Genomic DNA, 8,614 nt, shown 5'->3' on the forward strand with positions numbered 1-8,614 from the left:
AAGTACACCACTGTCAATAACCGTTGCAAATTTATTCATTTGACAAATATAACACATAAACAACTTGGATAAATCAGTAACAGAATATTTAGATGTGTCACACATAAATTACATATTCTGTAACTATTATACACTGCTATACTACTGTGTAAACGTTTTACTTACACTTAACTTAAATATTTCTTATACCCTTCAAAATAATATACTCTTATATGATTCAATTACGTTTGTGGACAAAAATATAGTCTCAACATATACATTTATTTCAATTGAGAACTAAAATTTAATTTAAAACTTTTTCAAATTACTTGGACAAAATGATAAAATAAACAAGTAATTCAAGCCCATAATACATGGAAATTTCTTTAAAAATATCTCAGGGTGAGATCTCAAAAAATTACTGAAAAAACCCAAGGGTATATATTTCACATTCTAGGCAAAGGGTGGCTGCATTTGAAATGCTAAAATATAACAGTTTGGATTTCAGAAGTTTTAGTCTCAAGATAATTCACATATGTTGTACAAATGGGAAAAACACGGCCTGTGAAAACCCAGCAAAGTATTTCTTTGTGACTTACTGTTTTCTACATAAAATCATCCTACACAATTCAGAAAACATTCTCTGAAAAATTAATCTTGACATCTTCAATACTGACTGAGTAAGGTCATGCCAAAGACTGAACTCAATGTTAAATCAGTAAATTCAAACTTTAGATGTCATAAGATGTTAAGACAGTAGCCTGGATTTCATATACAAGGTCACATATTTATGTATCTCAGAAATATATTGTAAATAATAATGTGCATGTACATAACAAAAACATTTAATCATAAAACATTCTCGTCAGGTCTTCTGTCTTTATTTTCTGCACTCGTCTCTGCAAGCAGTGCCTTTAAACCTTAGAGGTTCCTCTTTGTTGCCTTCGTTTCCTGTCCCGAACACCGCCTTTTAAACATCTGGACACCACTTCTTCCTCTCCATGGTTCCTCTTTGTTGCTTTAGGATCACCTAAATGGAAACATCCAACAAAAAATTATTAATCATACGATCACATTTTATATTTAAATTTAAGTGCCTATGGCAAACATGAACAATCGTGTATATTGGATAGATAATCAAAAAGTGGACCCACAAAGCATACAGTACTTTATGTAAGCATATAAAGCATCTGGTCTACTGTGTTGTTGCATTCCTGAATGTCTGGCTGTGCATTATAAACAGTGTTAATTCTTCTTTGCATCCTCAGCTACAGCTACAGCTATACTTAAAATGAGTGCTATAGGAGGAATTAATGCAAATGTCTTGAAAATTATACATTTTATTGTTAGAGATATCTAAAGTTAACAGTCACCCACTTGCTTACCACCAAACTTTGTTGAACAAGTGCTTGCATCGGTGTTCGTGTAATCGAGTAAAGTATAACCTTATTCACACAGCACTTTGGTCCCAGAAAATATCCATAAAATTGGCAGAGAGGCATTTGTGTGAATGCAAACATGTGTCGTAGATGTTCTGGGATTGTTCCAGGAAAGAGGACCTAGTAACATTACTGTAAGATACCTGGAAAGCCCTCTTTGTGAATGAGAAGCAGAAACAATAGCGTAGTTTTGAAGTTATGGTTCAGCTCTTTAAAACAAGGGTTTTACAAAGGTCGGCAAACTGGACCGAAGCAGAGATCAGAGAGCTCGTCACTATCCACGCTGAAGCAGAGATCATTTAGCAGCATAACTGTTCTAGCGCATCAGGCGCTCACATGAGCTTATATTAAACAAAATACATGTGCGTCATCGCAACAAGATATACCGTTCAGCTCTTTAAAACGGGGGTTTAAATGAACATTTACATTCACGATGAGAAATGTCTGCAAACTGGACTAGGACAGAGTTCAGGGAGTTTCAAATATCCACTTTGAAATTGGGTTAATTCATGTGCATACTAGAACAGCGCATCACGCATTCCATTATAGTCTTATCATAAACAAAAATGCAGTCTTCTGCAGAGAGAAATAACCAATAATAACAAACCTTCAGACACTGTGGATAAAACCTATCAAGTGCAGGACTTTAAACCCATCATGTGTCTTTACGGCATAAACACAGATTACGGAAAATCATTGGCAGTGTGAATGAACCAAAAATCTAATGGTCCTGGACCAAGTTTAAGTATAATATGAATGGGCCCTTCTTCAATGTATCGTGTCTAACAGATACCAAGTTGCAAAGTTTGTCTCACCTGTGGGCTACAACACTTAGTTCTGTCCTAGTATACGCCTTAGTCCTCGGTCTAGATCTCACCCAAACACTGTAAACGGAGCAGAACAGAAATGTTCATTTGTAAGTAGAAATGATAAGTGGACCCAGATTTGTTCCAGAATGTATTAAATGAAGTTAACATGGCCTGCTTTGTCTAAGATAAAGGATAAAATGCACTGTTAAATAAAAGACATTTTAAAAGGGTTGAGTTGTCTGAACAAAGTCATCTTGTTGCTTTGACGTCTTTGTTTTAGTTTATCTTTACCCTTCTGCTTGTTAACAGCACACATCATCAGTAATGTTCAATTATTACTTTATGCATTACTTTATTATTGTATGAATGTTAAACACACCTTCAGGATCGTCAGTGTACTCAAATAGATAAGACTGAGCAGTGTTGAATTACCACCAGGGATTTTGATCTGTAAATGAATTCAGTCAAAGCAACAAGATGACTGTCTGATGACTCAAATGAGTTAAAGGATTACTCCTCCCACCAAAATGAAAATTGACTGATTATTTAAATTCATGTCATCCAAGAAGTTATCGATTACTTTTTTAACAGAACACAATCAGAGTTATATTAAATAATTTCCTGGTTCTTTACATTTATATATTGTATTTATATTTTTGCTTTATAATGTCATTGACTGGGATCAATGTTTTTCAAAGCTTAAAAGTATATCCATCCATCATTAAAGTAATCCATATGTAACCAGTGGATTAATAAATGTCTTCCGAAGCGAAACAATACATTTGTGAGAAAAACTATTCATATTTATTGCTTTTTGTGATAGAGACAAGACATTTACAAAGTTAAAAAGACAATTTAAATATGGCAGCACGTGTTATCGCATTGGATGTTATGCATCTCATGACTAGTCGTAATATGAATTGTGATGAAACGCAGTAGAGACACGTGAGAAACAATGCGATTGAGTTGTTATAGTCTGTTTACATAACATATGCATCGTAACTCGCTTAAAGCTTAAAATATAAAGTTTTTCTCACAAGCCTATCATTTTGCATCAGAAGAACCACTGGGTTATATATGGATCACTTTAATGATGAATGGATGCACTTTTGGAACTTCAAAACATTGATGCCCAGTCAATGCCATTATTAAGCATTGAAGAACCAGGACCAGTGGCGGACAAGGACTTATTTTCCGAGGGCGCACAATGCAATGCGAAGCTCATCCCAACATGTATGTAGCCCGTCATGTGTGTGGTTCGTCATTTTAAAATATGTGTTAGGCGTGAATTAACCAAAATCAAATAATCCCGAACAACTCCCGGATGTGTACTCTGTATTTTTTCCATAATATGTGTGTGAAAAGGGCTACAGACATTAACCATTCATTGAAAGCAAGTTGTCCACTGAACCTTAAATGTCCTTGTCAGTATCGGGAAAGCGGTCCTGAAACAAATATCCTTGTCGTAAGAGATGTACGGCGTACTGTCTCGAGTAAACATATGGAGTCCTTCTTTAGGATCTCTGACTGCCGCACTCTGATGTTGTTCACCTGGCGTGTAACACGACAACCCAAATTGTCTTCATTATCCCAGGCACCTGCACAGAAACATTGAGAACACAAGCACCAGGGAAGCAGTGAGTGTGCGTCTTACCTACACCTAATGTAGCGTGTACATGCCGGGCGATGGAGGCCCCGGTGATCCCAACATAGGGGGGATAATCAGTTATAAGTGAGTAACAGCTGGTTAAAAACAACTTACAGCAAATGATGTTGTGATCTGTTTTGCAAAGACATAAATTATAACAATTGAATATTACAGATTTACATAAATGATGTCCAGTTACACACACTAAAATGTCTTGAGGTGTCTGTCAGTGAAATACTTACACAGCAGTGCCAATGACCTGTTAACACACAAGAAGAGAGGAAACAAATATGAGGCAAATATTAGCTAAGGAAAAAGGCAAGAAATTTATTCAGTCATTTCCAGCCCTTGATGTGTTTAAAATCCACAGTATGGCAAATGACTATGATATGAAACACCTGTTCATTAAATCACTGTACATTTCATACATCTGACATAAAATAACTTAAGTCAGATTGCATTGTGCATAACAAAATGGTTGTCAAAGAAGCTGAACTAACTTACATAATGCCAATGTAAACATCTCTTGTTTGTTTTGTTTTTAAATTTGCTCCCATTGTAAGCACTCAAACTATCATAGAGATCATAATAATACACTTTATACAGTAACTAAAACTGCCAGAGCATCATAAATATATATAGAGACAAAAAGCATATTATTCACACTCACTAAATGTGTTTAAAATGACAATTTACCTCAGACAAGATATTTGCAAAAGCTTTTCTAACAAACGGGACAGAACAATTAACCATAATATTATGTTGATCATTTAAACATCAAACAAACACTCATAATGAAATGAAACAACCCAAATTACTATGTTATTGAACTCAATTATATAATCATCGATAATCATCCTCATATTTTTCCTAAAATGTAAATTACCTCAGAATACTTCCAACTGCTGTTCAGAAAAGCAATGGCCATCTGCCTATTAAGTTCATCGTTTATATAGCAACAAAAACACAATAAGTTACTGAACAAGTGAAAGGTATTTAGACTGATTTCAAGTACCATGTTTTTGTCATATCATAAAAAAATTAGACGAGAAATGACCTTTCTGTCCTCACGTTAACATTACCTCTAGTCGGTCAGACTATACATAACAACAAGCTGACACGTATTGTTTTACAGAAACATTTTAGAACAACAAAAATTAATGGAAATTATAATCTCTATTAAATAATACACAAACATTTTAGCAAAAATGCCTCAAATCTGAATAGCGCTGCTAATACTACAAACGTATGACTTTATTAGCTGTACTGTAGTAGACGGAGTGCCTTATACCAACTTTTAAGACTTTTAATATAAGATTTTTGTCAAAAACTTACCTGAACCACGTACGTCTGCGAAGTCAGCTCCCGCATTTTTTCCTTGTTCATGGCAAGACGAGACTGGAGTGGCTTCTCTGGGTTAAGGAATATATCGCCATCTGTTGGTTTGGCATGCTCATGACAATGCTTCATACCGGGGTTTTGCGTGTTCGAGTTGACGTGGAATTGTCTGTTTTTTTACGAAGGAGGGGAACACAAAACAATGATACGTGTAAAACAAGCCAATAATCCCTTATTTGTCCTCACTTTCCCGAGTTGTCTTCTCTAACTTACTTGAGTATTAACGGCGGCTGGCAACCAGCGTATGTACATTACTGCCCCCTACTGCTTCGGAATAACGGAATTTAGCAGCTGTGTGTCATTAAAAGCAAAGAAAGCGCTGCTATTTTATTTATTTTTACTTGTATATTATATTAAAACATTTACATTTACTTAACGGATTCCATTTTTCTCCACTTATTATCATTTACTTAGTTCTTGTACATACTTGATACACCCATGATGTCGCCTTTGCTCTGGTGGGTTGCAAAGGGAGGAGTAACTGGGCACGCACCAACAGAGAGAAGCGCGGCATCGGCCTCCGGTATAGTTATCCGACCCAAAGCCGACGTAACAGACAAGCTTGATGAGCGGGAAATACCGTTGACTTGACTGAAGATTTGGCCGATGCCTGGCCGATACTTATTAGATGTTTCAGATAAGGAGGCCGACGTACGCTCTTGAGCCGACGTCGGGCAGACGTACGTGTGCTGTCTGGGAAATATTATCATTTTGTAATTTTAATTTTGTGTAACACCTGATATATTATTATTAAAAAAGATAAATAACAAATGCAATGCCAACAAGCTCTTCATAGGCCCCTAAACTAAGTTTGTTCGCTTATTTCAATATTATATTTTACTGTGACATTTGGTTTAATACTGTGTTTACCAATGAAAGATTCAATATCAAATGTGAACAGTAAGGCATATAACAGCTCAGAATAATTGCGGGTCTACGTTTCTCACATTTTGACCCCAATCAAATAATAATGAAATTTATCCCAGCGGGTAAAAGCGCCCCGGTTTTAGAAAGTAAAGCAGTTGCTGAAAGTAAAGCAGTCTATTAAAATGGAAAATGGGATTCACTCAAAGGAAACAAGCTTGCAGAACAATTGGGTTTGAGCTGCAAACAGAGGATTGGAATTGGCCTTTACTTTTGTCCATTGTAGCGGGAATGGGTAATGGGATTTAAACGCAGATGTGTAAGATCATTACTATATTAATAAAAATTTTAATATCACATCCAGATTGTTTACTTATCTTCCAGGAACATATGCTGTAAGAAGTTAAGATTCACGATTCTGCACCTTTGCCCAAGGTGCAGTTCGATATAAAGGGCTCTGATTTTTATGACAGACTGTGTTTTTGTCTTCGTTATACATTAGGGCGATACTCCTTTGAACAGAATAGCACGTTTTATATCAACTTTGAAATTAGACGATGGTAATTAGGCAACCTTAAAGATTAATTCTGTAAAAATGGCATGGAAAAGCGGGTTCTCTACAACACTAGATTATTTAAACAGTAAGACCTGATCCTATATTAAACTCTCCCCAACTTAAATATTTACTAAATTTATAAGTCTTGAAATGCAACTTTAGGTTTAAAAACAGGACACTGCACTACTGCACAGAGGCCCTAAACCATTTTATAATTTGAACTGTTGATCCATATAACATGACATAATAAACAAAGTGACAAACCAACAAGACCTCACAATTAATTACTATTCAGATAATTTTGTTTAGTTGGTAAGCACTTCTCAGATAGGTCTATTAATAAACTGCGATTATTGAAATATTTTTCTCAAGTAGTCTGTAAAATAAAACGTCGCAAAAAAGCATAAATGCAATAAATTAGATGTGAAAATTATGATTTGAAATTACAGACCCCTACGTCTTTTCTAAGACGTTTTTATGTGAGCTCAACGGAGAGCCCGAATTCAATCTGTCTTATCTCCCCAAGACTCCTTTCAACGGGAGATCAGAGAAAAAGAGAGATAGTTGTTCTTCATTTTATTTAATTTAATGCGACAGGCTGTGCTTTCAGATCATTTATAAGCTTAATTTAGCGATAAAATTCAAGGAGGTGGGAGATACATGGCGCTTTCTTTTTGAAACACCTTAGTGGAAAATATAAAACGCATGAAACAAAATTCAGAGGACATGACAGTTTTCAGTGAATGTCATGGGTCATTTACATTATTGTCTTCTAATGTAACCCTAAATACATGGTCGCAGAATTTAGTTAGATATGTAGCTTATGGATGTCTTTTGCTGAATCTTGCCATGCTAATTTTATAGACTTGTTTTCTTTGTCAATTCTCTGTGCTTATTTTAGTTTTGTTAAACAAGTCAGATTTTTGCTGTAGAAACAGACCAATAGGTTCTTTATTATGTTTAAATATTTATTCAAAAACAACAGCTATTTTATTCAAATTAGGCTACATATGGTATTATTGGCCTAATTATTATAAATTTAATAATGCATTATTATAACACACACAATATATTTTATAGTAAGTAAAACATGCTTATATGGGGAACAACAATTTATTACTAGTACATTTAAATATCGTAATATATTAAGTTTGATGTAACGCGGATCTCATTTCCAAAATGTTAACTATTGCCCCCCCCCCTCGGAAAGTCTTAAAAGCATCATTGCTGCAGTCTCGTCCATCTAAAATTGGATCATGGATAGCATTTGGACAGAAGAAAAGTAAACCGCAGTCTTGTTTGAAGCACCGGCCTTGAATTTGGGGGTCCCTGAATTCTCAAGTGAAATAAATTAAACTGTTAAAATGCGGTGGTTTAACCGAAATTATATATTATTGTACAAATAGCCTAAGAAATGAATATTCGAAGAGAAAAGTTTATACAGAACAGTGAGTTCGTCAAGGATCACAATATTCCGGAGCGTCTCTTAAGTTCATAAAAATATACAGTTAATTAAGAGTCTGGAGCTTTATTCACAAAGTAACATCCCATACGGCAATTCTGGCCAAAAATATATTTTAAATATATGCTAAATACATTTTGTAGAATGTTATGCTCAATTTAATAAATTTTTTTGAATTTGAAAATATATTTAGTTTTAACCTTCATATATCAACATATATTTCAAAATGAATTTCAAGGGCAAACAAATACATTTCTAATTTTACATCTCATACGGCAAAAAAATAAATATATTAAATAAATATATGCTAAATACAAGTTAATTTTACAAAGTATATGTTTAAAGTTGAAAATATATTTGATTTTAACCTTTTTATTGTTATGTTTACAGGTTCGTAACATAAACAATGCTTTAAAAAATTTTAATGCTTTAAGATGTATTTACTTTTAAAATATATTT

The 8,614-nt window shown here is 34.4% G+C and overlaps 2 long non-coding RNA genes across 4 annotated transcripts; both read right to left on the bottom strand.

The window, feature by feature from the left end:
• Positions 1 to 11: 11 nt before the first annotated feature.
• On the bottom strand, positions 12 to 2,600 carry LOC135751894 (uncharacterized). Its single transcript, XR_010533050.1, has 2 exons — positions 2,234 to 2,600; positions 12 to 1,009 (listed from the first exon to the last, which is right to left on the bottom strand). It is a non-coding gene; the product is annotated as an uncharacterized lncRNA (long non-coding RNA).
• A 914-nt stretch (positions 2,601 to 3,514) lies between these two features.
• On the bottom strand, positions 3,515 to 5,978 carry LOC135751895 (uncharacterized). 3 transcript variants are annotated; one of them, XR_010533051.1, is made up of 7 exons: positions 5,701 to 5,978; positions 5,487 to 5,564; positions 5,211 to 5,382; positions 4,762 to 4,807; positions 4,118 to 4,134; positions 3,990 to 4,007; positions 3,515 to 3,825 (listed from the first exon to the last, which is right to left on the bottom strand). It is a non-coding gene; the product is annotated as an uncharacterized lncRNA (long non-coding RNA). The 3 variants fall into 3 exon arrangements; XR_012337003.1 differs by having other exon boundaries at positions 3,515 to 4,007; XR_012337004.1 differs by lacking the exon at positions 4,762 to 4,807 and having other exon boundaries at positions 3,515 to 4,007.
• Positions 5,979 to 8,614: the final 2,636 nt, after the last annotated feature.

The sequence above is a fragment of the Paramisgurnus dabryanus genome, chromosome 7, assembly GCF_030506205.2.
Source record: "Paramisgurnus dabryanus chromosome 7, PD_genome_1.1, whole genome shotgun sequence".
NCBI lineage: Eukaryota > Metazoa > Chordata > Actinopteri > Cypriniformes > Cobitidae > Paramisgurnus > Paramisgurnus dabryanus.